Source organism: Delphinapterus leucas, chromosome 8 (assembly GCF_059928025.1).
Source record: "Delphinapterus leucas isolate spDelLeu-1000000601 "Yukka" chromosome 8, BTC_Dleu_Yukka2, whole genome shotgun sequence".
In the NCBI taxonomy this organism is placed as follows: Eukaryota; Metazoa; Chordata; class Mammalia; order Artiodactyla; family Monodontidae; genus Delphinapterus; species Delphinapterus leucas.
The window spans coordinates 71,905,425-71,933,079 of record NC_143136.1 but is presented as its reverse complement, the minus strand read 5'-3'; the positions used below and the strand labels follow the sequence as shown (position 1 = coordinate 71,933,079).

The 27,655-nt window shown below is 36.5% G+C and overlaps 1 protein-coding gene across 1 annotated transcript in view; it reads right to left on the bottom strand.

Moving 5' to 3' along the window:
- The window catches only part of BAZ2B (bromodomain adjacent to zinc finger domain 2B), a 385,114-nt gene that overhangs the window by 332,126 nt on the left and 25,333 nt on the right, over positions 1-27,655 (bottom strand). Inside the window, exon 2 of the mRNA XM_089915998.1 lies at positions 11,797-11,823. The gene's annotated coding sequence lies outside the window, so the exon portion shown is untranslated. The remainder of the gene's footprint in view (positions 1-11,796; positions 11,824-27,655) is intronic.

The following is a 27,655-nucleotide window of genomic DNA, read 5'->3' as shown; positions in this document are numbered from 1 at the left end:
TATTATCATGGTTAGAAAAGATTTATCCACTCCTAGGTAATAAAGAAATTAATCCATGTTTTCTTCTAGTAACTATATGGTTTCACTTTGTACATTTCCATTTTTCACAGTTCAATTTGGAATTTATTCTGGTGTATGGTTGAGAAACATTTCACTTACAGCTGTTCCTTTATGTGTATATCTAGTTTATCCCAACAATACTTGTTTAAAAGTCCTTCTTTTCCCCACTGATTTTAAATGCTATTTTAACAAATTGGGTCTAATTATAGATTTTCTATTGCATTAGCGAGCTGAAACCATTGTTTCAATTATAGTAGCTGTACTGTATGTTCTATTGTCTTAAAAATTTTTTTTTGGTTGAAATATAGTTGATTTACAATGTTGTATTAGTTTCAGGTTACAGCAAAGTGATTCAGTTATACATACATATATATTTGTTTTTTAGATTCTTTTCCACTCTAGGTTATTACAAGACACTGAGTATAGTTCCCTGTGCTATACAGTAGGTCCTTGTTGGTTATCTATTTTACATATAGTAGTGTGTATATTTTAATCCCAATCTCCTAATTTATCCCTCCTCCCCTTCCCCTTTGGTAACCATAAGTTTGTTTTGTATGTCTCTGAGTCATTTCTGTTTTGCAAATAAGTTCATTTGTATCAGTTTTTTAAAAAATATCATTATTATTTTACTCTTGCTTTTTTTTGTTTTTCTTAATAAACTTTATGAGCTAAAAAAACAAAAAGGAGGATATTTGTACTGAGGTTTACATTTCAATTTATAAATTAACTTAAGAAAAATTGACCTTCTAATGATGTTAATAAATTTATATCCAAAAACATAATATGCCTTTCTATTGGTTCATGGCTCCTTTGGGCTCCTTCTGTGTGGTTTTTTTTTTTTTATGGTTTTAGGCATTTTGTATTGAGTTTATATCTAGATTTTTTTTCTTGCATTATTTTTGTCTTGCTACTAAAAATTTAGCCTCCTCTTCCATTACATCTTCTAACTGCTTATTTTTGAGTCTATGAAGGTGTTAATTTTTTTTTAAATTTTTTTTTTTGGCTGTGTTGGGTCTTCATTGCTGCTCATGGGCTTTCTCTAGTTGTGGCAAGCAGGGGCTACTCTTCATTGCGGTGTGCGGGCTTCTCATTGTGGTGGCTTCTCTGGCGGTAGAGCACGGGCTCTAGGCACGCAGGCTTCAGTAGTTCTGGCACATGGGCTCAGTAGCTGTGGCTTGCGGGCTCTAGAGCACAGGCTCAGTAGTTGTGGCACACGGGCTTAGTTGCTCTGCGGCATGTGGGATCTTCCTGGACCAGGGCTCGAACCCGTGTCCCCTGCATTGGCAGGCGGATTCTTAACCACTGCACCACCAGGGAAGTCCCAAAAGTGTTCATTTTATAATGTTGATTTTATAACCTGATATTTATATTCTCTCATTCTTTCACTAGGTTTCCCACTAATTCTTTTGGGGTTTTTTGGATATAGAATTATTCCCTCTGCAAACAGAAACAGTTTCTCTTCCTTTCCAATTTTTTATGCCTGTAAATTCTTTGTCTTTCTAAAACTTCCACGGCAATATTAGGCATCCTTATCTTTTCCTGAGTTGGTGGCAATGCTTCTATTGTTTCCCAAATAACAAAGGTATTTGACACAGGGAATTAGATGAATACAAAATTGCAAGAAGGGCTGGAGGAAGAGGTTCTAAAAAGCCTTTAAAAATGACTCCCAGAACAACCCCTCTGAACATCTCCTTGAACCTGCTGGCTAGCAGCAACAGCCAAGAGGAGCAGAAGCCTTTACTTCACTTCTTCCTTCTACATTTTCAGGAATGCATTTTATTAGAGGGATCTAATGTGTATTCAGAATGCTAGCAGCAAGGGATTCAGGAAATGCAATATTCAGCTTCCCAGTCTCTTCAGTACAACAAGACACCAACAGAATGTAATTTAATGGATGTTGAACGAGCCAAACAACTCTAAAATCCCTCTGTTTCCTCAATCAGAGATAGAAAAAATTGTATGCATTAGTGAACTATTCTCCATTTCTACTCAAGTCAGGATATGAAGGATAAGTTCAGGGTAAAGAATGTGATAGCAACATAAGTGAAACATTACAAAGAAAAAACCTTTCCAGTTATAGAATTATGAAACTTAAGAAAGCCCATCAAAGAGATACTAAAAAACAGATCAAGTAACTATTTTTCTGGGACAATTCAGGTACACTTTTATCTAAAATAATGTACAGAAAAATAATTCTCCATATTTCCCCAACTGATTTATTATCCATCTATTTTTATATTTCCCAGCATATCAACTTATTAGAGAATATAACAAAATATTAGCTTGTCTAAGTGAAAGACTTCAATTATCTCTTGCCTACCAGTGTTGTTCAATATATCTAGTTATGATATGAATCAAATATTAATTTTAGCACAGAAAGTTCTACAAGGATTCTGTTCACTTGCTGATCTACTTACTGTGTATCTTCCCATTTAGCAACACCAAAATCTGAAGCCTTTAATTAAATTATGAATCATGTCTAAATTTCCTCTTCAGAAAATTCTAGGTTATAGTTAGTTATAGAATAGTTAGTTGTTGACACCAATCTTTATAAGTCTCTATTGACTCTTGTTCAGAAAAACTCCAGTGGCTATGTTTGACTTACAGTGCAAGTCCTATCTTTAAAATAGTTTCATCTGAGAGGCAGTTTCTTAAAATCAGTAAAAATATTTTTATACCATTTATTTGCTGCTTCCATTAGTAGTTTTAAACTAATGTGTCTTGAGTACAACCTAAAACAGTTAAACAAATGGAAACACCTTTAAAATGAAAGATTTTTCAAAAATCCTTTTTCCTTCTCATTTGTATTCCTCTATTTATTTCCTATGTTATACTATTTTATTATATTTGTCACCTTTAAGTGAATAAAATAGGGACCTTAATTATGTATGTATGTATATAGGTTAACTGATTTTTGTTTTAAGATAAAGTACATGATAGTACAAAAGAAATGTAAGCTCTCTTCATCCTGAATTTAGGAAACCCTAAGAATGAATAAGATGTTTAGTAAACTTACAGATACTAGGGGCTTGTTTCTTTGTGATGCTTCATAGCTATTTGTGTGTTTTTATGTATGTACACAGTACTGCTCAGTGTTTTAATTTCTCTAAACGACAACAGTAGGCTTTACCACATTAGATGTTTTTCATCCAAGTAGAAAAATTAAAAATATGCAATCATACTAAAATTGAGTCATTCAAGGCAAATTCAGAGATGGAAGTTAGATTAGACGTTACCAGTAGCCGAGTAAGAGTGGGGGGTTATTGCTTAATAGTTACAGAGTTTCTGTTTGTGGTGATGAAAGAGCTTTGGAAACAGCAGATGGTTGCACAACAGTGTGAATGTCATTACTACCACTGAATTTTACACTTAAAGATGGTGAAAATGGTAAAATTTATGCTATGTCTTTGTTACCACAATTTTTTAAAATGGTTAACATGGTAAATTTTACGTTATATGTATTTTAATCACAGTCTTAAAAAAGTAGACAGTCACTTACAAGAAGGGTTACTCCCTTAAAAATTGTTACATTTACTCATCTAAGATGTAAATATTAAATATATCATAGGGACTTCCCTGGTGGCGCAGTGGTTAAGAATCCGTCGGCCAATGCAGGGACATGGATTCGATCCCTGGTCTGGGAAGATCCCACATGCCGCTGAGCAACTAAGCCCGTGTGCCACAACTACTGAACCTGCGCTCTAGAGCCCACAAGCCACAACTACTAAGCCTGTGTGCCACAACTACTGAAGCCCACGCACCTAGAGCCTGTGCTCTGCAACAAGAGAAGCCACCGCAGTGAGAAGCCAGTGCACCGCAACGAAGATCAGCCCCTGCTGGCCGCAACTAGAGAAAGCCCACGCAGCAATGAAGACCCAACGCAGCCAAAAATAAAGAAGAAAAAAAATCCCACCAGGCTTTAATAAATAAATAAATATATATATCATAGTCTTAGACCTCCATTTTGGGGCTAGATTTTACCTGAGAATTTCAGATATGTAATAATCTATAATTCATCCCAATTATGCCATAAGTTGGCATAGTTTTCCCTGTTGGATAAATCATTTAAATTATAATAAATGTGCTAAAACCCTCTGTATTTTAGCTGAGCCCAAATATTGAGGATGAAATACTGAACAACTAAAAACCTAAGACAGACTCCTAAAAGAAAACAAGTGTCAGCCCTTATTGGATAGAAGTCCTATACTGTGTTGAAGGGTAATCTTCAACAGTGATATGATGTATAGATACCAAAGCTCATATAATTATCAATAACCATGTGCATTTGTTTGAAAAGTAAAAAAATATATAGTATGAGCTAAGAAAATTCTCAAGAAATAAGGCAATTTCAACTCCCCTCGTTTGAGAGATAAGAAAGGAAAAAAAGAAAGTTCCCTTTCCCTAATTTTTTCCTAAGTACTCTTTAAAAGACTATTTGCACAGTCCTTTAATATAACACAATGGTATTTTGTTTAAAAGCAATTCTTTAAAGATAATGTTTTGTGTAGCTATGTTTTTGCTAATTATATATAGAAAGCTAAAAATTACTAAGTCATGAAACTAACATAATTTTAGATGTACCTTTAAAGAGACAAATGATCACTCTTTTTTAAAGTATTGAAAAGAGGATGGAAAAACCCAGAAGAAGAAATTACAATGTATCTTAATTGTTACATTTTATTTCTGATTTTGTACCTATCATTAAATATGTAGCAGGACAAAATAAAGTCATAAAACCATGAATATCACATATTGTGACCATGGAGAGTCATTCAAAGAAATTATGGTTTTACAATATGCTACTTGACCACAGACTTCACTCTTAATTCAGAAGGTTAGTTTCTCCCAAATCCATATCACCGACATTTAGAAAGATAAAAACAAGTACTTGTGTGGATTTGTTCTTTGTTTTCTGCACTCTTCAGGGACTTATGCTTAAGACTGTATGCAGTTACTTCTGAGCACAAGACAAACAACAAACCCTGTATTGTTTACATCCCCATCTAGTGGTCTTAACTTTCTATTCTGCCTAGTATTTAAAAATTGAATACTTAAAAACTGAAAACTCAAAAGAGTTATCTGGAAAAAATTAAAACAAAACAAAAATTTACAGCTAGGAGAGAGATTATTAGATTATATAGTCCCATGCTATTTCAACCTGAGGATGTAATGGGATGTCAGGAACTATGTGAAGCCATCAGAAAACAAACAAACAAACCATGAAGCATGTCCTAGAGCCTCTATTTTACTTAATGCTATATATTAAGGCAAACGCATATTCTGGAGCAAAATGCTTATTAGGAGTATTTCAGTTTAAAAAGCACAGGATCCAAACTTCTTACTCTATAGAAAAAGAACCTGATGACCTGAGCCATTAAATGACTTGCTCAAGTTTATTCAACCAGACAGTGATAGAGTGATATCAATAATATAGATGTTTTATACCCTTTCCATTACAAAATACAAGTACATACAAGATACAAATCAAGTTCATAAGACACTAAATAATAACCCCAAGTGCCAACTAGGTATACACTAGTGGGTTCTTTGGGGGTTTTTTGTATATAGAATTTCTTAGATCTTTTTATCCTCAGAATTTTCCATTCACTTCATACTATAGCACACTTACAACCTGAAGCTAACTCAAACTACTATTCTACATTCTTTTCTAAAATTTGGCTAAAATTATATTAAATTGATTTTCCTTGGGAGTAGATAGTTCTATGAATTTTAACACATGTACAGATTCATGTCACTACCACCACAATCAGGATACAGAGAGCACTTCTATCACCCTCCACCCCCCCAAATCTCTTGTACTATACATTTGAAGTCACACATTCCCACAATCCCTAGCTCCTGGCAACCAATGATCTGTTTTTCTATCAATATAGGTTTGTCTTTTCAAGAGTAGTTTATAAAGGGAATCATACAGAATGTTAACTGTCAAGAATGGCTTCGTCATTTCAGCAATGTTGCCTTTGGGATTCCTTCAAGTTGTTTCATGTATCTACAGTACATTCCTTTTTATTGTTGAAGGGTATTCTATGGTATACTATATAATATATGGGATGATGTATAGCATAGTACAGTGTAAAGAGAAACACCATAGTTTGTTTACACATTCAGCCATTGAAGAACTTCTGGGTTGCTTCTAGTTTGGGGTGATTATGAATAAAGAGTCTATAAACATTTGTGTCTAGGCTCTTTTGTAATTCTTAAATGTAGGGGATTTACTATTAGAAGCATTTCATAAGTCATATTTATACAGAAAATGTGACACAAAATATAACTTTCATAAGGGTAAGAATTTAAAAAAATACTTTCAATGTCTAAATTACTTCACCACTATTCAGGAATTGGCATTAAGAGGACAATTATTTCTACTTATACATGGGAAACATGAAATAGAAACATTGAATAATCAAACTTCCAGGCATACATCATAATTTACTTAAACACATAGGAAGGGAATGGCAAATAATGGGTCCACTATTTCCTCTTCCTCTGCTCATGGCGTATGTCAATAGTCAATCAAGGCACACTTTGCTGTAGAGCCTTGATGTAGCCTCAGAATGCTCAATACACAGCTCTAGGTTGCTACTACTACATAATCAGAGTTGGGACTCCAGTTGCAACAAATTTTCCATTTCTGGTTTTAGGGGAAATTATTCTCAACAAAGCGCAGTCTGTATACAATATTTTAGGAAAAAAATGTTCTATAGCACTCTTAATCCTAGGCCTATTACCTTCCAAATGTGTAATTTTTCATAAGACAGAGCAAGAGAAACACTGACAGGGTAGTTCTGGACAGCCATTAGTACCAGAACAAAATCCAAAGTATACAAGGGAAAGGAGCCTAATCTTGTAAAAAGAAAAAAGAGGAGGAGAAGGAAGAAGAAAAGGAATAAGAGAAAGAAGAAGGGAGGATGGGAAGATAAAAAGAAGGAGGAGGAGGATAAGGAAGAAAAAGAGGAGGAGAAGGTTATAGTTCGTTGAGAAATTGTTAAAATCTTATTTGTCACCCATTGTATTAAGCTAATTCTTCCAGTTCTGTGTGTGGCACTTATTTGATAATAAGTCTGTTTTTATGCCTTCATACAACCTATTTGGTAAACATCAGTGTTAGATTATAATAGTGGACTCCCTCCTTATATTTCAAACATAAAAATGGAAGATAAAATTTTAAGGAGAGGTTGTAGGTAAAAATAGTAACATAGGAGAACCCAGCTTCCCCATCCCCCCCCAGAAAGATCAAGGATTGAACAGCTATCAACGAGCAGAATTAGCTCTGGGAGACCTCTAAAGTCACTTAGGAAGTTTTAGAAACACAATGCAACAGATCTAACTGAAAATAATCACACAAGAAGAGAAGGGAGACAGCTTCATTTTGGCTGCATCATCCCATCCCCCAAGCTAGTATTGTTCAGCACCAAGAAGGAACTTTCCAGTTAGAGTTCTTCTTGCCAGGAAAGGAACAGCAGGGTGAACAGCTTCTCCAGCCTCTTGGGGCACTCCATGAAGGTACTGCTTTGGTTTCACCCAGCCCAGACCAGCTAAGCTGAGACGTATAGAGACAGCTGGGTACAAGGAAGAAAAGCAGAGGCTATTACTAACAGACATGCAGCAGGAGTGATCTAGATTCACAAGAGTTTAGCCGATTTCACTACTGATAAAGCCAATAGCCAGCATAGCCTCTGAAGACCCCCGGCAGATTTCGCCTCACAGGAAATAGAATTTTGTTAAAAACAGCTCACTGCAGCTGCACAAATGTTAAGTCACTAGCCACCTGAGTCCTTCCCTGTCCCTGCCAGAGTCTGGTAGTCACACTAGCGGCCAGCTGGGGCTTCTACAGCTACATAAGTGCAAAACATCAGCCTAAACCTCCACTGCTGTGCTCAGGGCTAGACCCTCCACCTGTGCACTTGCACACCACTGGCTTGACACCCACTATCAGCCCCCACTACAGTGCACATGCCCAGGGTGAGCGTGTACACCCACAGGTGAGCATGCAGAAAGCCAAGGCACCGCAGCTGCTGTGGGACCAGATCAGGCCCTGCCTCCTGTCTCTAGCTGGCACCACAGTGCTCACCTGTAGCTAGCACTTCCAGCTGTGCACCTGCATGCCCCCAATCTGACTCCCATCACTGGCCTCCACTGCAGTGTGCACACCTGGTGTAAGCGTGGGCAGCCGCAGGAGAGCATGCCAGCAGTCAGGGCCTCCACAGTTTCCATAAGCCCATAATCAGCCCTGGCCCCTACCATTACATGTATGTCTGCAACTGGCCCTTGCCACTACATAGGCACTAGCAGCTGCCCCCCACAGCCAAGTGTAAGCACACCACTGACTCCAGCTCCCACCGCTGCTTGCCCTTGTCCCTAGTTGCTGGACCTGGAAGAGTCGCTGAGGACACCAACAGCCCTTGATGCCACTGTAAATCACCTGCAGTGCTCTCCAATGCCCACAGAGTTATCGATGCTATGAATTCCAGCAGCCTGAGTCAAAAAGACATCATGCCCTTTGTACCTGGTACGGCCACATGCCCCTGCACTTGACACCCCACACCATTAGAACCAAGGTCACAACTTCATCTAGTGTGTCCCCCACCGGGTGAAAGTTACCTTACTGAAGTTAGTCCCTAAAGTCTGAAAGAGGTGACTCCTTCTTCAAACGCTCAGATACCTAGGCAAGGCTACAGTGATCATGAAGAATCAGGGAAATATATCTCTGCCAAATCTTCAGTAAGTGGCCCCAAAGAAATGGAGACCCAGGAATTGCCCAACAAATAATTCAAAATAACTTTTCTACAGATTGCTTAGAGAGCTACAAGAGAACACAGGAAGACAATTTCATGATATCAGGAAGACAACAGAAGAATAAAACAGATCTTAAACAAGGAGATAGAAAACGTAAAAAGAAGCAGCAAAAATTTTGGAGCTGAGTGGCTGAACTGAAGACTTTAGTAGAGAGCTTCAATAGTAGACTTGAACAAGCAGAAGAGAGATCTAGAAGACAGAGCAACTGAAATTATCCAATCATAGGGGCAAAAAGAAAAACAAATGAAAAGGAATGAAGAAAAAATCCTATGGTATTTATGGGACACCGTCAAGTGAAATAATACATGTATCACTGGAGTCCTAGAAGGGGAAGGGAGGGAGAAAGGGGTAGAAAGCTTATTTTAAAAAATAGTGGATGAAAATGTCCTAAATCTGGAGAAATATTTGGACATCCAAGTTCATAGGTCACCTCAAAATTTCAATACAAAACAACCTTCTCCAAGACATCATAATAAAACTGTTTAAAACCAAAGACAAAAAAAGAATTCTAAAACAAGTAAGAGAAAAAAAATGCTCTCATACAAGGGAACCCCCATAAAGCTATCAATAGATTTCTCAGCAGAGACCTTGCAGGCCAGAAGAGGGTGGGATAATATATTCTTCGAAGTGCTAAAAGAAAGAAACTGACAACCAAGAAACTTTACCCAGTAAACCCGTCCTTTAGAATTGAAGGTAGAAATAAAAACTTTCCCTAGTAAACAAAAGCTGAAGGAATTTATCACCAGTAACCTGCCTTAAAAGAAATACTGAAAGGAGCTCTTTGACCTGAAAAAAAGGATGCAAATTAGTAATATGAAAACATAGGAACATATATAACACACTGATAAAGGTAAGCATATAGCTAGATTCAGAATACCCTAATAATAATGTATTACAATGATGCGTTAACTACTTAACTCTAGATAAAGGTTAAAGGACAAAAGTATTAAAAACAACTATAGCTTCAACAATTTGTCAAGGGATATACAATATAAAAAGATGTAAATGGTGACATCAAAAACATAAAAGGAAGGGAGTAAAAGGACAGAGTTTTTTTACGTGTTCAATTGTTACCATTATAAAATAGACTGTTGTATATATATAAGATACTTTATGTAAGCCTCATGGTAACCACGAAACAAAAACCTACAGTTAACACAGAAAAAGATAAAGAGAAGGGAATTAAAGCATACCACTACAGGAAGTCATTAATCCACAAAGGTAGGCAGCAAAAATGAAAAAAGTAATAATGGCACTATAAAACAGCCAGAAAACAATAAGATAGCATTAGTAAGTCCTCACCTATCAAGAATTACTCTAAAAGTAAATAGATTGAATTCTCCAATCAAAAGGCATTGAGTGGCTGGATGGATTAAAAAAAAAGACCCAACTGTATGCGGCCCATAAGAGACTCACTTCAGCTTTAAAGACACACATAGGCCCAAAGCAAGGGAATGGCAAAAGATATTCCACGCAAGTAGAAACAAAAAGAGAGGAGAGGTAGCCATACTTATTTCAGACAAAATAGACTTTAAGTCAAAAATGGTAACAAGAGACAAAGATGGTCATTATATAATGATGAGGGGGTTAATTCATCAAGACAATTTAACAATCATAAATATATATGCACTTAACATCAGAACAGCTAAATATATCAAGCAAATACTAACAGATCTGAAGAGATAAATAGACAATTCAAGAATAGCATGGAACTTCAATACCCCATTTTCAACAATAGATAAATCATCCAGACAGAAAATCAACAAGGAAATATTGGACTTGAACCATATTTTAGACCAAATGGAGCGAACAGACATATACAGAAAATTCCATCAAATAGCAGCAGAATACACATTCTTTTCAAGTGCACAAGGAACATTTCCCAGCATATATCTCAAGATAGGTCAAAAAACAAGTCTTAGCTAATTTTAAAAGTTTGAAATCATACCTAGCACGTCTGGTACTTTCAGTTACAAGCATCTTTGCTGTAGATGCCAAGAACATTTCTGCCATATAACTAACTGGCCATAAGGCAATTTTGCCATAAAAAATGAAATGAAAAATAAAAGAGGGGCATTAAAAAGGACATGAAGAAACATGATAAATTAACAACAAAATTAAGAAGACTTTCCTGTGAAATACAAAGTATTTGAATGTGTTTAAAATGTGTGTAGATTCATGGCAATGCTGTGCAAATAACTGATTTTATTTTGTGTGTTGCACCTAAGCATTTGTTTTCCAAGTCTTTTGTTCATAGTATTTTATACTTTTTTTTCGCTTGTTGATTCATCTCCTCCTTTGGCATTGCAATTTCTTCCTTCATTGAGGTGGTATCACTTTCCAAATACTAGGACGCATATTTGTAAAAGAGATTTGTATTGCATTGTGAAAGCCTTCTACGCTGTTAGCTGTTCTTGGTATATTGTCATATGTCCCTTGATAGACATTTCGAAGTTCTACACGAAATGTGGGTTCAACTATGTGCCTTAAAGGCTCTTGCCCTTATTCTCCTGCAATAGGGTGTGTTCAAAATAAGAAACCAACACTTGTGGCAAATCATTATCAGTCGACAAAGCCATCAATAATGTTGCTAACCAGAAGAAATGCCAAAGCATTTCAACGAGTTGAAACCAAACTGTCAACCCCCAAACCGTCAATCAGTTATTTTAACTTTCACGGGAAAATTGACTTAAGGTCAATTAGTTATGTTGCAGAAATGCTTGTGGCAAAGATGCTTATGGTGAAAGTACCTAGAACCCATACCAAGTTTCTTTTCTGACCACAGTGGTATGAAACAAGAAATCAATAACGTGAGGAAAGCTGTAAAATTCACAAATTGCAGATATTAAACAATATGTTCCTAAATAACCAATGAGTCAAAGAATAAATCAAAAGGGAAATCAAGAAATACAGACATACCTCAGAGATATCATGGGTTCCAGACCACTGTAATAAAGCATATATCACAATAAAGTGAGTCACATGAATTTTTTGGTTTCCCTGTACGTATAAAAGTTATGTTTACATTATACTTCAGTCTACTATGTGTGCAACAGCATTATGTCTAAAAACACAATGTATATACCTTAATTTTAAAATAATGCCTTTGAAAAAATGGTCCCAATATACTTGTTTGACCCAGGGTTGCCACAAACCTTCAATCTGTAAAAAACACAGTATCTGGAAAGCACCAAGGTGAAGTACAGTAAAACAAGGTATGCCTGCATCTTGAAAAAAAAGAAAATGGAACGACAACATATCAAAACCTGTGGGATGCTGCAAAAGCAGTTCTAAGAGAGAAAGTTTAAAAGGGTAAAGGCTAATATTAAAAACTAAGAAAAAGCTCAAAAAAACAACCTCACTTTATACCTCAAACAACTAGAAAAAGAAGAACAAACTAAGTAGAAGGATGGAAATAAAGATCAGAGCAGAAATAAATGAAATAGAAAGCAGAAAAACAATTTAAAAGATCAATAAAATTAAGAGTTGGTTTTTGAAAAAGATAAATAAAAGTGACAAACCTTTAGTTAAACTAACACAGTGTGTGGAGAAAAGGAAACTTTGTACACTGTTGGTGGGAATATAAATTAGTACAGCTACTATGGAAATCAGTATGGAGGCTCCTCAAAAAATTAAAAATAGAATTACCATATGATCCAGCAATCCTACTTCTGGGTATACATCCAAAGAAATGAAAACAGGATCTCAAAGAGATATCTGCACCCCTATGTTCATTGCAGCAATATTCACAATAGCCAAGATGTGTCAAGTTGGTGCCTTAAAAACACAAATTTACAATTCTGCAAGTCAGAAGCTTGAAATGAGTTGTTTAGGGCTAAAATCAAGGTGTTGACAGGGTGCTACCCTCTGGGGATTTCGAAGAATCTGTTTCTTGCTTCTTTCAGCTTCTAGAGGCTGCCAGCATCCATTGGTTCCTGGCTACATTACTCCAATCTCTGCTTTGTTGTCCTATTGCCACCTTCTCTATTAACCTCTTATAAAATATCTTGTGATTATATCTAGGATTCACCCAGGATAAATGCCCCATCTCAAGTTCTTCCACTTAATCATATCTGCAAGTCCCTTTTGCCATACAAAGCAACATTTTTAGGTTCTAGAAATTAAGGTGTGGACATTTCTGGGGGGGCCACTATTCAGTCTACCGCTGTAGTCAACTCCTCTCTCACCCAGCTGCCAGCAACCACTGTCCTCTTAGTTCTGTCCCTATAGCTTTGCCTTTTCCAGAATGTCATATAAACACAATGATTACAGTATGTTGCCTTTGGAGTCTGGTTTCTTAGCAAGATGCACATAAGATTCATGCATATTATTGCACTTATAAGTAGTTCATTCCTTTGTATTGCTAAGAAGTACTCCACTGCATGGATGTACCATACTATGTTTATCCATTAACAAGTTGAGGGCCATTTGTGTTGTTTCCAGGTTTTGACAAACACTCATGTGTAGTTTTTTGTGTGAACATAGTTTTCATTTCTCTTGGGTAAATACCTAGGAATAGGACTGCTAGGTTGCACGGTAAGTGCATGTTTAACTTTCTAAGAAACTGCCAAAAAGTGTTCCAATGTGTCTGTACTCCTTATGTCTTTTCTAAAGCACACAGTCACCCACTGAGTAAACAATGAAAAAGTGTTCATAAAGAAAAAGTGGAGGAAATAGATTTTGGTTATACAGCACTGTTTGCCAAAGAAACAGGATGAATTCTCAATACAGAAAGATATAGAAATAAAAATAGAAAAGTACATTTAAGAGACAGGGCAGATAGTACTAAAGGCTCCAACATATAGGTAATAATAATATTAGAAATTACTTAGAGAATAATAGAGGAGCAATACTGAATAGATAATAGCTGAAAATTTTCCAGAACTGAGGAGATATTTAAATCGACAGATTGATAATGCACAAGCAGAATAAAGGGTCACAACCAGATACATTATGATGAAAATGTGGGATATTAAAGATAAAGAGAAAATCTTAAATCTACCAGAAAGTATAAACAGATTTCCTAAAAGTATGAAAATTAAGACTGACAGCAGGCATTTCATCAACTGTTGATGAAATAATAAATAAATAAATCAACAACTTTTTATGTGAAATATTAGGACCAGAAATATTTCAGAATTCAGATTTTATGGGAGGAGGGAGGATGTTAGAAAATTAATGTGGTCCATATACTGTATATTACATAGCACATTTAGCCAGCTCTGAGGAACAAGGCTTAAGTAGCAAGGTGAGAGGAAGAGAGTTGACAACAGGCTTCAGAAGCTTCTACAGAGCTATGAAGAGATCATGGTAGGGAAGATATGACAAACTGTACTAACTTTGTTTGGAAGCTGCAAATTAATCACCAATTTGCATGATTTTGTTACCTTGTTTCTCTGTACAGTTTATGCAAAAAGAGTATAAAGAAGTTAAAGCTTCCAGGACTTCCCTGGTGGCGTAGTGGTTAAGAATCTGCCTGCCAATGCAGGGGACATGGGTTTGAGCCCTGGTCCGGGAAGATCCCACATGCCGCGGAGCAACTAAATCCGTGCGCCACAACTACTGAGCCTGCGCTCTGGAGTCTGCGAGCCACAACTACTGAAGCCCAAGCGCCACAACTACTGAAGCCTGCATGCCTTGAATAAAAATCCATGTTAGAAGTTAAAGCTTCCAAACCTTTTCTCCCAAAACATCTAACTGCAAAAATCCTTCTTCTGGTAACCAGAGGTCCACTCTTTTTTTAAAAAATTAATTAATTAATTGATTGATTAATTTATGGCTGCATTGGGTCTTTGTTGCTGCATGTGGGTTTTCTCTAGTTGCAGCACACGGGCTTCTCATTGCGGTGGCTTCTCTTGTTGTTGTGCACAGGCTCTAGGCATGCGGGCTTCAGTAGTTGTGGCATGCGGGCTTCAGTAGTTGTGGCATGTGGGCTCAGTAGTTGTGGCTTGCAGGCTCAGTAGTTGTGGCAAACGGGCTTAGTTGCTCTGCGGTATTTGGGATCTTCCCGGACCGGGGCTCAAACCCGTGTCCCCTGCATTGGCAGGCGGATTCCTAACCACCGTGTCACCAGGGAAGTCCTCAGAGGTCCACTCTTAAATGTTTTTGGTCTACAGTTCTAGAAACATATTTTTCAAATACTTTTTAAAATTCAGACTCAAAATAAGAAATGCATTTTACATCACAACCCAGAAATCAGTCGTACACACATATACACTTGAAATAAATGTTGCAGTAATAGTAATTACACTATGTGCTAAACACTGACATTTTCAACTCTATTTAACTTGAAAAAATGCTCGTTGTGGACTTACTAAATTGATTTCATGACACACCAATAGTAGCAACCTGCAGATTGACAAGGATTGAGAAATCTTCTATGCACATACATAGAGTCAGTCCTCCATATCTGAGGGTTCCACATCCATAGACTCAACCAACTATGGGTCAGAAATATTTGAAAAAAAAATTCCAGAAAGATCCAAAAAGCAAAGCTTGAATTTGCCGTGTACCAGAAACTATTTACATACCATTTACATTGCATTAGGTATTATAAGTAAAGTAGAGATGATTTAAAGTATAGAGGAGGATGTGCATGCATATGTTATATGCAAATTTTATATAAGAAACTTGAGCAATGGCAGATTTTGGTATTCTCAGGAGGTCTTGGAACCAATCCGCTGCAGATACCAAGGAACAACTGTATACATTCTTTTATATAAAAATGAGATTATACAAATTGTACCTTTGTTACATTGTAACTATCCTTATTCATATTCCTTTTTACATTATTTATTAATATACTCTTAGTGTCACTAAGAGTTAAAGCATAACTATATCCTCATTTGCACACTTTTCTTATTCATTCTTATAGTCTGGAAGAAATCATTTTCTACAATGACTTTCTAAGACACAAAATAGAAGCATCTGGTATAGTAGTAACCTTCTTATATGTCATAGATCAAAGAGGTATTTTAAAAACCTTCCCTAAGAAATGCTACATTTTCTTTCTTTTTAAAAATATTCATTTATTTATTTGGCCACGCCAGGCCTTAGTTGTGGCACACAGGATCTTCGTTGCTGCGTACAGGATCTTCGTTGTGGCATGCGGGATCTTTAGTTGCTGCATGTGGGATCTTTAGTCACAGCATGAGGGATCTAATTCCATAACCAGGGATTGAACCCGGGCCCCCTGCATTGGGAGCGTGGAGTCTTAACCACTGGACCACGAGGGAAGTCCCAAGAAATGCTACATTTTAAAAATATTTATTTGTTTATTTATTTTTGGCTGTGTTGGGTCTTCATTGCTGCCCGCAGGCTTTCTCTAGTTGTGGCGATGGGGGGCTACTCTTCATTGTGGTGCTTGGGCTTTTCACTGCAGTGGCTTCTCCTATTGTGGAGCACGGGCTCTAAGCTCACAGACTTCAGTAGTTGTGGCAGACGGGCTTCAGTAGTTGTGGCACATGGGCTCAGTAGTTGTGGCTCACGGGCTCTGGAGCGCAGGCTCAGTAGTTGTGGCGCACAGGCTTAGTTGCTCCGCAGCATGTGGGACCTTCCTGGACCAGGGCTTGAACCCTGTCCCCCGCATTGGCAGGCGAATTCCTAACCACTGCGCCACCAGGGAAGTCCCTACATTTTCATATACAGAATTTCCTGTCAAACAGGCCAAGCTGGGCTTCCCTGGTGGCGCAGTGGTTGCGAGTCTGCCTGCCGATGCAGGGAACACGGGTTCGTGCCCTGGTCCGGGAAGATCCCACATGCCGTGGAGCGGCTGGGCCCATGAGCCATGGCCGCTGGGCCTGCGCATCCGGATCCCGTGCTCCACAATGGGAGAGGCCACAACAGTGAGAGCCCTGCGTACCACAAAAAGAAAAGCAAAAAACCAAAAAAAACCAGGCCAAGCTGTCCACATCATGCTTATTTACTAAAATGGAATTTGAGGGTGGAGGTATCATTGCTTGAAAGAATTAAGAGTAATGTCAAAATCTTTTTTTATGCCCCTGCTATGCCCTTTCATGTATGCATGTTGAACTAGACTGCTCATTAATTCTGTAATATAAAGTTTTATGAATTTAATCATAGAACTCTATGATTTTCATAAGAGGGAGATATGAGTGTTCCCACTCTATTTATTTATTTGTTTGTTTGTTTTTAACATCTTTATTGGAGTATAATTGCTTTACAATGGTGTATTGATTTCTGCTTTTTAACAGAGTGAATCAGCTATACATATACATATATCCTCATATCTCCTCCCTCTGCGTCTCCCTCCCACCCCACTCTATTTAAAAGGCGCAAGTAAAACATACAAAAATGTTCTACTGAGGCTGTAGAAATTTTATTAATAATTTACAGATACCAAGTAAAATATAAGCATAATTTATATAGAAAGAATGCACATCTATGAATTTTAAAATGTAACATTTGATAACAATAATAACTAATATGTAACTAATAACTTACATAATAACTTAACTAAGGTAGAACAGTTAAAAATAATAAATAGGATGTGCATTTTACAACTTTTAACTCAATTTTTTTATTTTTATTTTTTATTTTGAAGTGATTTCAGACTTATAAGCTACAAAACACAAACCACTCAGTGCCAAGAATGCGGTTTTTAAATATCATCCTCCAATTAAAAAAAAAAAAGCCAGGGACTGTGAAGAAACAGCAGACTGTAGAGCTGGAACAGGGAAAATATCAATACAAGACAAGGCAGAAGCATTTTGTACTACCAGAAAGCAAGGGAATGCTCACAAACCAAAAGGGTGGGGACATGACAAAAGGCCATAGAAGTCTATCAGAACTCCAGATGGTCAAAGCCGGAGCTACTAGAGCGACCAAACAAAGAGGGTATTAGATTATAACCTCCCAAATAAAAATATACGAACCCATACAAATATAAATAAATGATACATAAATAAGTAGGGGAGAAGAGTCAAACCTTCCCTACAGAGGAATCCAAATAATATATGTAGAAACAATCCTGTCCAGAAGGTGAAGTTTAAACCTGCCCCCTGCCCCTGCCTTTGAGAGTGGGCTTGAGTTAGTGACTCCCTTCCAAATAGAATGGGGGAAAAACTGGAACTTTACAGAGGGGAAACCTAGAAGATACTTCCTTAACCTAGATAACCAGGTTAACATCACTAGAATTACCCTGTTGATAGCATCCACTCCCTGACATAATGTGACATGAGAATGGTACTTCACCTCTGTAGTACTCTTTCTAAAGAACCCATAACACCAGTCTAATTATGAGAAATACATATGACAAACCAAAATTGAGAGACAACCTATAAATATTTCACCAAGACTCCTCAAAACTATGAAAGTCATGAAAAATAAGGAAAGAATGAGACTGTCACAGACCAGAGGAGATTGGAGAGATGATGAATAAATGAAATGTGGTATGCTGGATTGGATCTTGGAGCAGAAAAAGGATATTAAAGGAAACATTAGTGAAACGTGATTAAAGTCTGGAGTTTAGAGGAACATTCCATGGAAAATGGGTGAAATCTGAATAAAGTCTGTGGTTTAGTTAATAGTAATGTAGCAATGTTTGTTTCTTAGTTTTGAAAAATGTACCACGGTAATTTAAAATGACATCAGAGGACAGAGGACACAGGTTCGTGCCCCGGTCCGGGAGGATCCCACATGCCGCAGAGCGGCTGGGCCCGTGAGCCATGGCTGCTGAGCCTGCGCGTCTGGAGCCTGTGCTCCACAACGGGAGAGGCCACAACAGAGAGGCCCGCGTACCCAAAAAAAAAAAAAAAATGACATCAGAGGAAACTGAAATTGGGTGAGGGGTGTACTATCTTTTCAACTTTTCTGTAAATGTTAAATTATTCTAAAATAAAAAAGTTTATTTTTTAAAAAAGTACAAATAACTGCCATATACACATCAGATTCTCCAAACTCATTAACATTTTACCACATTTGCTTTATCACTCTTTCTCCTCCCTCTACAGATTTTCTTCTGAATTTGATAACAAGCTGCAGACATCATTCCCCTTTACTCCTAAATATTTCAATGTATTTCCTTAAAAAGTACATTTATCGAAATAAGGTAATTACCATTAATACAGTACTAACCAATACACAGACCTTCACATTTCACCAATTGTTCCACTAATGTCCTTTATAACAAAAATAGAATAAAATAAATTATTGTTTCTGTCTTGGCCCATGGTCTATTCCAGGGTAAGAATTGTAGTTGTCATATCTCTGTATTTTTTTATCTGGAACAAGTTCCTCATTCTTCGTCTTTCTTTTTCTTTCTTTTTTTTTTTTTTTGCGGTACACGGGCCTCTCACTGCTGTGGCCTCTCCCGTTGCGGAGCACAGGCTCCAGACGCACAGGCTCAGCGGCCATGGCTCACGGGCTTAGCTGCTCCGCAGCATGTGAGATCTTCCCGGACCGGGGCACGAACCCGTGTTCCCTGCATTGGCACGCGGACTCTCAACCACCGCGCCACCAGGGAAGCCCTCTTTGTCTTTCTTGACCTTGACATTTTTGAAGAATATAAGCCATTTATTTTGCAAAATGCCCCTCAATTTGGGTTTGACTAATGTCTGTTTAAATTCAGGTTATACATTTTAGCAGGAATGCCACAGAAGTGATGTTATGCTCTTTTCAGTGCATCCTATCAGGACGCATGATGTCTATGTGTCCCATTACTAATAACATTAATTTTGACAATGGTAAAGGTGATGCCTCCACTGTAAAGTTGCTGGGTTTTTTTCCATTAATGATTAGTTAGTACCTTGTGGTGAGGTTATTTTGACACTGCAAAAATATCCTCCTTGTCATCACCTCTTCATGAATTAGTTGTACGATCCATTGATGATTCTTGCCTGAAACAATTCCTGGTTATTTTGATGTATTTGTATTTCCGTATGAATTCTATATCAACTTGTCTAGCTCTCTTTAAAAAAAGGAGTAGGTATTTTTATTGAAATTATGTTAAAATTATAAAGTAGGGATAATTGTCTTTTCATTGGTTCAGTTCAATTTTTGTGTCTTTCAGAAGTGTTTTAAAGTTTTTCTAAAATAGTTTTTGTACATGTGTTACATTTATTCCCAAATATTTTATCTTTTTGTTGTTATTTAACTGGGGTTTTCCCAACCACTATATCCTCTAACTGGTAAGTATTTGTATATGTAAAGAATGTTGAGTTCTGAATGCTAATATACCTTCTAGTTACTGAATTATTTTATTGTTTGAGATAGTTTTATTATTTGATTCTCTAGGGCAGGAGTCCACAAACTTTTTCTGTACAATGTCAGATAAAGTATTTTCAACTTTATGGGCCAAACCCTTTCTATCACAACTATCCAACTCTGCCAGTGTAGGGCAAAAGTAGCTACAGGCAATACACAAACAAAATGATGTGATCAGATGTGGCTCTCAGGCTACTTTGCTGATCTTTGCTCTAGGGTTTCCACATATACTTTCCTATCGTAGTCAAATAGAGTTAGTTTTATTTCTTAATTTCCAATTGTTATACCTCTTCTGATTGCTCCTATTTAATTGCATTGCCTAATATCTCCAGTAAAATGTTGGACTGTAGTGGAGTTACTAGATATCCTTGCCTTGTTCTTGATGGCAGTAATAAAAACCCACACATATGAAAGCGTATATCACAGAATAATGTGTGATACATGGGTCTGATGTGAATGCAAACTTGCTACAGTAGGAGGACAGATGCAGAGGACTTTGAAAAGTGATTTCCTCAACTTAAATGTCCATCAACAGATGAATGGATAAAGAAGATGTGGTAAGTATACACAACGGAATATTACTCAGCTGTAAAAAAGAATGAAATAATGCCATTTGCAGCAACATGGATGGACCTAGAAATTATCATACTAAGTGAAGTAAATTAGAAAGAGAAAAACAAATACCATGTGATATCACTTACATGGGGAAACTAAGATACAACACAAAAGAACTTATATATGAAACAGAATCAGATGCACAGACAAAAAGAACAGACTTGTGGTTGCCAAGGGGGAGGGGTGGTGGGGGGGGTAGGATTGGGAGTTTGGGACTAGCAGATGCAAACTATTATATATAGAATGGATAAACTATAGGTCCTATTGTACAGCACAGGGAGCTATGTTTGAAATCCTGTAATAAACCATAATGGGAAAGAAAAATAAATAAAATAAAATTAGGTTGTCTTTTTATCATTGAGTTGTAAGAGGTTCTTTATGTACTCTGGATACAAGTCCCTTGTCAGATATATGACTGACAAATTTTTTCTCCTGTATGTTGCTGTCTTTCCACTTTCTTGATGGTGTCCTCTGAAGCACACACATTTAAAATTTTGATGACGTCCAATTTATTTACTCTTTCTTTGGTTGATTGAAGGTGTCATGTCTAAAAAGCCACTGCTGAATCTAAGGTCAGGATGATTTATACGTATGCTTCCTTCTGAGAATTTTATATTTAGTTCTTACATTTAGATCTTCAATCCATTTTCAGTTAATTTTTGTGCATGATGTGAGTGAGATATGGGTCCAGCTTCATTCTTTGCATGTTGACATCCATTTGTCAGCAGCATTTGTTGAAAATATTATTTTTTCCCCATTGAATTGTCTTGGCATTCTTAGTGAAGATAAATTGGCTATAAAGGTAATTTTTAAAAAATTTATTTATTTGGTTGCGCTGGGTCTTAGTTGCAGCAGGCAGGCTCCTTAGTTGTGGCATGCAAACTCTTAGTTGGGGCATGCATGTGGGACTAGTTCCCTGACCAGAGATCAAACCCAGGCCCCTGCATTGGGAGCACAGAGTCTTATCCACTGCACCATCAGGGAAGTCCTGAGGTAAGTGTTTATTACTGGACTTTCAATTCTATTCCATGGATCTATGTGTCTATTTTTATGCCTTTTTGCAGGGCGAGAGGTAGGTAATAGATATTTTCATCAACTGAACTCTTTTTATCCTCACCTTCTGTTTTTTTTCTTTTTTTTCTTTTTTTTTTTTTTGCAGTACACGGGCATCTCACTGTTGTGACCTCTCCCATTGCAGAGTACAGGCTCCAGACGCGCAGGCTCAGCGGCCATGGCTCATGGGCCCAGCCACTCTGCGGCACGTGGGATCTTCCCGGACCAGGGCACGAACCCATGTCCCCTGCATTGGCAGGCGGACTCTCAACCACTGCGCCACCAGGGAAGCCCAGCCCTCTGTTTTCTTTTTAAATGAGTTTTATATAGTTCAAGTTGCTGTCGCTTCTGCACGTCTGTGAATAGAACTGGCAATTTGGGGGAGTTTATAAGATTCCTAGTTTCAAAAATGTCCTCTGCTTTAGGTAAAGTATGGTTTCTTTATTGATTAGACTTGGGGGCTGGGCGGTGTGAACAATTTGCCCTCCTATTTTAAAAAATATTCTTCTGCCTTGCAGGTTCCTAAATTTTCTTCTCTCCCTTCTCTATTTAACTGTTTAGCTTCTAAAAGGCATTTATTTCTTCCTTTTTAATCCTCTTCTCCCCAAAAGAGTTGCCTTTCCAAAACTGCCTCTTTGAGTCCTATGCAAACTTCTATGTCCCTTTTCTGTGGTCTATTCTTGTCTATCAGGATGTTTTTCAGTAATGTGGGAGAAATTTATTTTCCCGGAAGTGATTTTAGATCAGTCTTAAGCCTGTAACTAGTTCCCCTCTTATCCTGTGCAGTTTTTCGCAGACTACCCATGCTCTCCACCAAGACTTGCACAAGAGTGTGAATGATTTGGTATTAATTTTTCTACTTACAGATAATTTGAAGTTTGAATGTTCTCTATGTTCTAGTTATGTTGAGACATGGGTTATGTGTAGTTTTATGTTCTTCTTTATTGTTTTTTTGAAGGATGTGTGGGGAAATTCAGATTCATGTATTTGCCATTATTTCAGTTACCCAGTCAATCTTTTAATATTTTTATAAGCATTTTGTTTGTTTGTTTTTGCTGGATGAAGGACTTTTGGGTTCTTAATAGTCTAGGTTACGTCTACGCTAGTATTGCAATGGTAATATTACTTGAGGATGATATTGCAACTGGCTAATCTTCATTGACTCAATGGTCAATACACTATAAGGTGAACTCTTATTAAAGACACTGTACTTCTACCATGATATTCAAATAATTAATATATCATGTGCTAATCAATGATAACAACAGTGGAAGAAAAAAACTATTAACTAAAATACAAAATAATGCAAAAGTCCTATATGCAAAACGAGCTACTTTCTTTTGTTTACATTTCTCTCTCCACTAGGAAAATTCTTTTTCTTTTAATAGTCAAGTTTAATAAATTAGTAGTTTATTGTACTCTCATATAAATAGTCTATATGAGACACTATTTGATTCACAGCCTATGCTACTTTTTGCTTTTCCTGAGCTTTGCTTACCAGAACAGAGCCCATGTCAAAAACTTAATGACCGTGACATAAAAAATAAAATATCAAATGAAATTACTATCTCCTTAAATACAAATATCTAACAAAAATACATTTATCTGCATTTAACAGAAATTAAGTTGGAATACTTGTTTTAGTAAAGATATTTATTCTTTATTTTATTACTTTTAATTGAAGTGCAGTTGAATTACAATATTATATTAGTTTCAGGTGTATAGCATAGTGATTCGGTATTTTTACAGATTGTACTCCATTAAAAGTTATTACAAGATAATGGCTGTAATTCCCTGTGCTATACAATATATCCTTGTTGCTTATCTATTTTATACTCTGTAGTTTGTACTCTTAATCCCATTGCTCCTCCCCCTTCTCGCTCCCCTATGAAAACCAGTTTATTTTCATTATCAGTGAATCTGTTTCTGTTTTGCATATACATTCATTTGTATTATTTTTTTACATTCCACATATAAGTAATATCATATAGTATTTGTTTTTCTCTGTCTGATTTATTTCACTAAGCATAATATTCTCTAGGTCCACCCATGTTGCTACAAATGGCAGAATTTCATTCTTTTTTATGACTAACTGTCCATTGTATACACATACCACATCTTCTTTATCCATTCGTCTGTTGATGGGCATTTGGATTGCTTCTATATCTTGACTATTGTAAATAGTGCTACTACAAACACTGGGGTGCACGTATCTTTTCAAATTAGTATTCTTGTTTTTTCCAGATATATACCCAGGAGTGGAATTGCTGGATCATATGGTAGTTCTAGTTTAGTTTTTTGAGGAACCTCCATACTGTTTTCCATAGTGGCCGTACCAATTTACATTCCCACCAACAGTGTAGGAGGTTTCCCTTTTCTCCACATCCTCTCCAAAATTGTTATTTGTAAAGATATTGATATTTCTTTAAATTGCTGTGACGTAGTATTTTTATTCTTGCAGCTACAATAGCATTCCTTAGGTATTACTGTACTGATTTTATTTTATATAGGAGTTAGAAATGATTACTGGGAATTTGGGACTACTCATTTTCCATCAGTTAAATGGTATGTGATCATAAGCAAATACTTTTGCCACTCTCAGCTTTTGTTTTTGCATATGAGATATGTAATTAATTTGATAATACCTATTATGAGATGTTTTGACAGGTTTAATATACTTCGAAATATTAGAATGAAAAGACTCAAAGCAAATTACCAATAATTATAATTTTGCCTAGTATATGTTACTATGCTAAAAAACACTGCAAGAGCACTTGTTGTGTTATCTTATGAAGCTAAGAGTATCTCCAACAATCTACTATTCTCTTCAATATAAAAATATTTCACTAAAAGGTACTCTTTTATCATATATAAAAAAACTTTTATCCCTTTCTGTCAAATACTATATATTATATAGTATTACAAAGTCTTTTTCTTCTTAATATAAAAAGATTTTAATATGGGCTACTATGTCATGTAATAAAAATGTTTAGTCCTTCCTATCATATTTCTATATAATGGTGAGTTTTAATACTACCTTGAATCAGTGCTTTCTTTTTTAATGTTCTTGGGAGTTAAGGTCTGTCTGTTCACTTTACAGTTATATCCAAAAGCATTAATGATAATTTTAAAAAAATTTTTTTTTCTTTTTTTGGCTGTGTTGGGTCTTAGTTGCAGCATGCATGCAGGATCTTCATTGCAGCATACGGGATCTTTCATTGTGGCACTCAGGCTCTTCATTGAGCACTCAGGCTCTTCATTGTGGCACGCGTGCTTCTCTCTAGTTGTGGTGCGCAGGCTTCTTTCTAGTTGTGGCATGCGGGCTCCAGAGCACGTGGGCTCTATAGTTGTGGCTTGTGTGTTCAGTTCAGTAGTTGCGGTGCGCGGGCTTAGTTGCCGGGTGTGGGTTTAGTTGCCCTGCGGCACATGGGATCTTAGTTCCCTGACCGGGGATCGAACCCACGTCCCCTGCATTGGAAGGCGGATTCTTAACCACTGGACCACCAGGGAAGTCCCGATAATTTTAAAATTTCTAATGGTTATAAACATTTCTTACATAATTAAATAGTATCTTGAACTAAAGATTTCTCAGCAACAGTATTTACTCTGCCTAAAATGTATTTAGGGCATATGTACTACTACCAGATAATTACCGCTTAACTAACTTTAAGTACCTTACAAAAAACAAAACCCCAATATCTCCTTGTTCTCCTTGTTTGCTCATTTGCTTAACATTTACTGAGTGCCTACATCTTGCCAGGACTGTTTTCTGGTTATCCCAAATATTAGAAACAGTATGTGGCAACAGAGCAAAGAATGTAAGATGGAGTTAGACATAATCATTATCCTCAGAGGGTTGTGATGACATACAACTGAGGAACAGTCTCAAGTAACCCTTGAAAAACTGAGTGTGCCCCTTCATTACAGATTTTTGAATTGAGTAGATAAAATCAATATTTAAGTAGGTCCAAGCACATCAATATTATTATTAAAAAGGCATGGTTAGGAACAAACCCTGAATTTTCAAATTCTATTCTTCATGGAGCTTATAATAAATTTCAGTGGATACATGTCCTTTAGTATTTTGCCTCCACATTTTGATTAATCAATCACCCCAAATGCTACTTCTCACTTCTTTTTATTTGAATCTCACCCCTACTAGGTCCAGTTGCAATGCCACACCCACAAAGCCTACAATGGATTTTATTCATCTTATATTACAACACATTCTATCAACTCATAATTCCTAGAACCTTATGTATTAATCTTAGCTGCTCATCTCAGCCGTAGGAGTCAACAGTCCAGGGACTTTTACTCATATGGCATTACAATGCAAGCTCATTACTGGCAGAAAAAGGTCAAACAAGTAAGAATCTTTAGAAATTGTTCAAAAATTAAAGATGTGAAGTAATGAAAAAGTGCCCACCTTAAAATGGTCTCTTGAGTCTGAAATACATGAGCTGTCAATACTATCTCTCATTACTAGTATAAATCACTTAATCAAGTTATCGTAATAAAACTTTCAAAGTATTTAAAATAGAAAACTATTTTACCATACTTTTAAAACATCAATGAAAAGCATACTAAATGTATGTTAGATTATAACACAGCAAAGGATATGGACATAAAGTTTTCAAATTTTGTATCTTACCAACTGCCTTAAACTAACGAATTTATTTTAAATTTATTTATCTGTAAAATTATTTTAAATAAATCACAAACATAAGTAACCCTAGACAGCCAGCTATTCACCTTTCAGATAAATGTTTTTTTAAAAAGCTTTGAGAATTTGGCATTAATACTATATTTCTATATCATATCTTTAACATCTATGATAATTTGGAATGACATAGAAAGTCTTATGCATATATTCTGAAGAGTCTGCGTTTCATATTTAAATGTAAGATACTTACAGCTCTCCCAAGAAGACAGAAAAAGGAAAAACAGTACATATGAAAAAAATTAACCTACGATAATAGCTATGTTTTTTTTTGTTGGCTGCTCCTTGCAGCTTGTGGGATCTTAGTTCCCCAACCACGGATCAAACCCAGGCCCCGGCAGTAAAAACGCCAAGTCCTAACCACTGGACCACTAGGGAATTCCCAATAATGGCTATCTGAAAGAAATTTAGAGAATGAATTATATCTTCAACTTAACCACTTAAAAATCTTTTTCACAACAGATATCCATAAAGTTTTTAAATGTCATTTTCCTCTTTTCAAATTATAGGAAGATACCATAATTCAGTGAACTGCTATTCAAGCATTTAGAATATAAAATAAATAATTGAATCGGTTTTGTTTTATTTTACTTGCTATTAACATTTTATTTGTAGATGGCGATTTCTACCCCAAACACTAATTATTTAAATAATAAAATCTGGCAATTCAAAGATACTACTTTTTTCCCTAATATCAGACTTGCAATTTACAAAATAATTATAAAAGAGTAAATGCTACTAATTGTAAGTTCCATTTAACAGAATCTTTTTATACTATTTATTTACTATTACTGTTTATTCTATACTATTTTATTTAGTTAGCTTGGGCTTCTAGGACAAATAGACTGCATGGCTTAAACAACAGTTATCTCTCACAACTCTGGAGGTTAGGAACTCCAAGATCAAGATGCCTGCAGATTTGGTTCTGGTGAGGCTCCACTTCCTGGTTTGCAGACAGTTACTTTCTCACTGTATACTCACATGACTCTCTCTTCCTCTTCTTATAGAGGCACTAATTCCATTATGAGGGTCCCACTACCATGACATAATCTAAACCTAGTTATCTCCCAAAGGTACCACCTCCTAATATCATCACGTTAGGGGGGTAGGGATTAAACATATGAATTTGAATATGGGGGGGATACAAATATTCAGTCCATGACACTA